This window comes from Metopolophium dirhodum, chromosome 1 (assembly GCF_019925205.1).
Source record: "Metopolophium dirhodum isolate CAU chromosome 1, ASM1992520v1, whole genome shotgun sequence".
Classification (NCBI taxonomy): Eukaryota; Metazoa; Arthropoda; class Insecta; order Hemiptera; family Aphididae; genus Metopolophium; species Metopolophium dirhodum.
The window spans coordinates 88,359,983-88,365,982 of NC_083560.1; positions in this window are offsets into that span (position 1 = coordinate 88,359,983).

Sequence of the window (6,000 nt, forward strand, 5' to 3'; positions counted from 1 at the left end):
GCGTAAGAACGTAGTCTCAAGAAATTTATTTTATCAAACACACTTTGAGACCAACTTCATCTTCATGTACTGTGTAATTTCCATTTAATGTCAAAAAAAAAATAAAAAAAACACACATCATTGTAAAATCAATACATTCATCGCTTCGCTCAGAATCTAAAATTAATGCAGTTCTGAGGAATATTTTATTGATATTCAATTGGAAATATCGATTAAGTCACATCAAACTCGTATAGCACTTAGCAGTATTGTACATATAATACTAGCTGGTATAGTGGTATGAACGGTATACTTCAAGTTTTGCAATAAAAAATAAACTATATATCATATATATAGTTATATATTATGCAACAATAATAATATCTAATAAAAACAGGTAATTGCATGGGTTTAATTATATTATTTTAATTCTGTATAAATTGTAATAATAGGTAATATTTTAACACTTGTTCACTTCAGTAAATTTAGTTTAAATCCAACAATATTCATTTTTAGGCCATAAATGTTCAGGTCCTTTATTGTGTCATGCATAGAAATACATGCGATGTTATTATTATAAAAAAGCGGGTTTTTTTTAAAAGTATTACAAATTAATAACCGAATTTTTGTCTTATTATCTTTTTGACAATACAGAGTACTTGGTCCTTCTTAGATCATTTCCTCACGGGACACCCTTTATATATTTATTTTTATTTATTTAAAGTTTCGACAACTGAGGTTATTAGCCTGTTACTGTGTTACAGGAGCGAACGGTTGGTTTTGGATATGCATGTGTAAGTGTGGCAATGATTTGTCACTAAAAACCCGGGTAGTTGGTCACCCATCCGCGAAATAGTGGCAAAATTGTCAATAATAAATTTTACCATGTTATTTCTAAATTTTTTAATTTAAAGTGAGATAATTATCTAGGGCATTCCATATAGGCTTGTAGAAGAGTACAAATATGAAATGACAAACAGTAAATGAAAAGTATTAATTAAAAATGGTCTATTAGGGGTATAGTAAAATAATACGTAAAAATATGGTAGAATGGGAACGTCGATAACCCATAATTCGACTATGGTCCTTTAAGAGTGAGACGCTACGACGACCCCTGCAATTACAGTACATGTGTTAAATATGGTGTAATAAATTAGTAGTTTTTTATGTAATAAGATATATAATAATATACTAATTAGTATGGACTATGGATGTACATATGTGTTTACGTGTCCTGGTATTATTTAATGTTGATTAGTCATTTTATTTCATTAGTCTAAAGGGTGTACGTATAATTATTCAACTTCTTTATTATATTTTATATTAAATAATGTATCAATGTATATGTAACACAATGTTTCAAGCAACTTGTTTACCATCCTCCATTATAACCATCTATAACTTTCCTTCATTTTTATTTTCATTTTTAAATGCATTAAAGTTGTGCAAACTTTGTATACGTCCACATAACGACAAAAAAATATTTCATGTGCCAATAGGCCCACAATACGATTCTATATTTAAATTCGATAAAGGACGTGGTTATTCTGGTTTTGGTGCCTTGCAGCTACAACTTATGTACCGTGTAGTAGCGCTGTGCGCTAATTATGAACCGGATGTTCAGACACCTTCAATACGGTGCCCTGCCAAGGGACGATCTCAAAAAAAAAATCATAGAGGGATGTATTCTTCAAAATTGCCGACTAGAATTTGAAATTCAAAATTGTTGTTAACTATTATGATTTTTTTAGTTACAATATGCTATACATTTATAATTTCTTTATTACCTTATTTTTAAATGTATGTTTAAATTAAATTTAAAGTTGAAACTTTGAAATACCTTACTTATCATTTTTAATTTATATCAGAATGAAATAACCAGGGCTTGAAATCGAAATAAAATTTTTCGATTTTAATTTCAATTTTGCTTATCGATTTTAGTTCTTTTTGATTTAAATTTAAAAATAATTTATCGATTTTAGTTTTTTTCGATTTCAATTTAAAAATAATATATCAATTTTAGTATTTTTTGATTTTGATTTAAAAATAATATATCGATTTCATTATATTATGATTTTGATTTTAAATATAATTTTCTTTTTTTCAATTTTAGATTACATTTTAAAATTTAAATATCAAATTTATACTATTATTATTTCAATGTCACTGAAATATTTTCAATTTATGAACTTTAACTATACATTTTTGATTATTCTTTATTACTTTTACATTTCAATCAATGTGAAATTTAGATTAGATTTTAGATTCTGATATTGATTAACTTTATCAATTAAATTTCTGTCGCAACCAGGCCCGTATTTAAGGGAGGGCTCGGAGGAGCAATTGCCCCTGGCGGCAGTATAAAAATTAGGTTTAGGGGCGGCAAAATATTGAAATGGTCAAAAATGTAAAATGAAGGTTAGCCCCTGGCGGCAATATTTGTTAATACGGGCCTGGTCGCAACCATTTAAAATTTAAATAATAATGCCCAAGATCTAACGTTTACCTAGTGTTTAGACTTTTTTAATAACAAAACACTTAAGAGCCACCAAAATTAAAGATATTACCCAATAGATTGTTATGCTTTTTCAATTTTACCTTCAATCTTACATACGGACTCATTTTTGTCAATATTGTAAGAAAAAAATAATTTTTTCACGGGATTAGTTTGAGGTCTACCCATTTAAAATTATATAATATGACAATTTTACAACGTGATAACTAATAACCGGGCATGAGCGGCATACACGGCAAGCTTCAGCAAACTGAACAGTCAAATCGACAAAATGTAATGATTGAGATTGACGACGCGTAGCAAATTAAATTATTAAAACTATTTTAGTATTTTAGGTTATTGGTTTAAACTTAACAACATACGCGCCACGCACTAAGATATTATTATCTTACCTCCATAATACAAAATATCTATATACGGAATAAATAATGTACGATAATGGAAAAATTATTTTTCCAAGCATTTTACTTAATAATAAGTTAAATGTGTGTATGGAAATAAAACTTGCAATAACAACAACTATCGCCTGTCGAACGCTGATTCATTTTATCCTATAATATTATGTAGGTACACTATATTGTAAAGATTCTATTTTAACTTTCAAGAAAACAAAATATTAGACACAAGTTATTAATTATTACTAGTAATTAGTTATTACTATTGTGCATAATACGCAATATGGTCATTATGTAAGTATATAATAGTCAATGCTATAACTTATAACCCAATATATCAATGCGTGTGCCTATTAACAATATAAAATATAAATAGACCTGATGGCTGTATGCCTGTATACTTTTTAATTTTAAATTAAATGTTTTTTGTAATTTCTTTAAAATCGATATTATTATGATATGATTTCGATATTGATATAAATTATCGATTTCAACTTTTTTCAATTTTAATATAAATTTTGGAAATCATTAACCAGCATTAATGATTTCGATATTACTTTTGATTTTTTAAAAAATTTTTAACGATTTTTATCGATATTTAAAATCGATTTTGAAATCGATTTCAAGCCCTGGAAATAACATCAACAAACATAATATGAAATAGGTTATTATTATAATTCATCACTTATTATTATTGTTGCCAAATCATTATCTACATTATAAGAATCGTTCTCTTCTATCATAACCTATACAAATATAAAATAATCTGAATAATTGTATTTGCATAAAATGTAGGTAGGTACCTAATTATTTAACAATGGTTTTAATCTAATTATTAAAAAAATGCATTGAATTTAATAAAATATATTAGATTCTGAGTGAAACGAGATATGTATAATATTTTTAAAATCTATTAATTAATCTATATACTTATAATCTATACTTCGTATATTATAAAAGCGATGAACCATATTATGTAGATATAAGATATTTTAAGCCTTGAAATAAACAGGGTAGGTTTTAAATGAAAAATTACAATTTACAACTCGTGGTACTTTCTAAGCCTTGTACCGGAAAATAACTTGCGAAGCAAGCATATTTATTTAAATACCGAATAAGGTGTACTACAGACTGTTGTCAACTACAGTTGTACGGACATCAAACACACACATTATATACTATACAAGATAATCGGTAATCTTCGTCTGTTGAGTGTTTCTTTGAAACGCAATTATCGCGTATTTTGGATATTCCAAAAAAAATGTCATTGCCACTGAAGAGAAATCTAGTTCACAGACGCTCAAAAATATTTAAAAATTGTATTGTACTCAAAGAATATGAAATAAAATATAGCTTTAAATGTAATTTTTTTTTAAATTAGCTAAGTGAGTTATAAGATAACATTTCATTTTCTGACAAAATTACCTCAATTATTATAAAATTAGAAAATTAGCTCGTAGAATTAATTTAACTTAGATTCGCTGTATTAATAATAGAAAATAAATCACATTAATAGCAAAAGGTAATATCACAAAGTATACTTCCCAACATTAGTCGTTAATCTTTATAGTCAAATAATTTATCATAATATTTAGTATTATTATAAAATATTTTTATTTTTTTATCATAGCTTTCAACACAAATTAAAAGTTTAACTTAGCGGTGGAAAAGGGGGGAATGTTTTGGGCCAGGAGAATACAAAAGTACCGGCCAACTTATTAATTTACCAAATATTAAGTTTAGCCAAATTTACTGTGTACATTAATAGAAGCTTTGAACTGCTATGTTTCAAACTACAATAGATTACACCTTGACAACAGCCTATAAGTACCTATACAACACAATACAAGTGCGAATAATAATTTTAATTATTTATGTCTCAATTTTTTTTATATTTAATTATAAATCTTATTCTATAATATTGTGCTTTTAGAATTGAGTAATTTAATGTATAATACAATAGCAAAAATGGGTATTAATTGACATTATAATCCTTCACGATCACTTAATTTTGGTGGGTTATGCCACAGAACAGTGAAAAAGTGACACTCAATCATCTGACCGGGCTTCCGTATCCCTAAGGTATGAAGTATTGGACTGTAAAAGGTGTACCGTATCCCGTATCCGTAATCTGGTAAGGTGTTGTTAGCGTGTATCCCTATTTGTTACGATATTATAAAAACGGAAACAACGCAATAGCCAATGGGCATTAACCATTAAATAACTTATAATAATCGTTTAACATTATATGAGAAATTGAATACCATTTTAATCAAAATAAAATCCGTCCTAAAACTTGTATCTTGAATTTTTGTTTTTCCATATTTAATTTTAGCATTTCCAGAGAATTGAATAAATATTTAGCGATGTATACATAATAATTAATTGTAGGAGATTTGAGTGTAATTAGGAAATTCTAAATATGGTTTGAGGACAAAAATGTATTAAAAATGATAAGACTGTCCTCTCGATATTTTATGGGGGGAGGGCCACTTTTTTTTTCCGAATATAATCACTACATGGGAACCGAACTGTTTACACATTGCTTAACTCCCATGCAGCATCGTTTATTTAATAAAAAATGTACGCAGCTTTTATAGTACCCCCGACCCATGATGCCTCACAATGTTTTTTTTTTATTTATTTTTAACAAACGGTCACAGGAACATAGCCAGGTCGAGCCCATGCTATGCTCCCACCTTATTAACATGAATCGCTAACGCAAGGATGGGTCCTCTTCTCGGACCGGCGGTAGCCCGCCATCCTGGAGTGCTTGTGCTGATACGCTCCATTTCGCGAGCCGGCCGGAGCCCGTCGCTCTCGTTTCCCGTACTGAGCTTCACCCATTAGCTACATTTTCTGCAGCTTGTCGAACTCTCTCCTCTGTCTCCTTTAGCGTTAGGATGTCTTCCGCCATTTTATAGAAGAGTCTAAAAGCCTCTTCCGCTTCGTTCAAAGCGGTAGCCTTCTCCTGTTGGTCTATCGGGAGGTCTTCAAAGACCGGACCACACAGGATGCCCGGCATATCTGTCGCGACTGGAGATCGGCCCAAGCGTTCATGAAGCTCAGCTCTACAGCCTTTCCAATTGGCACAGTGGAAGATGGTGTGCT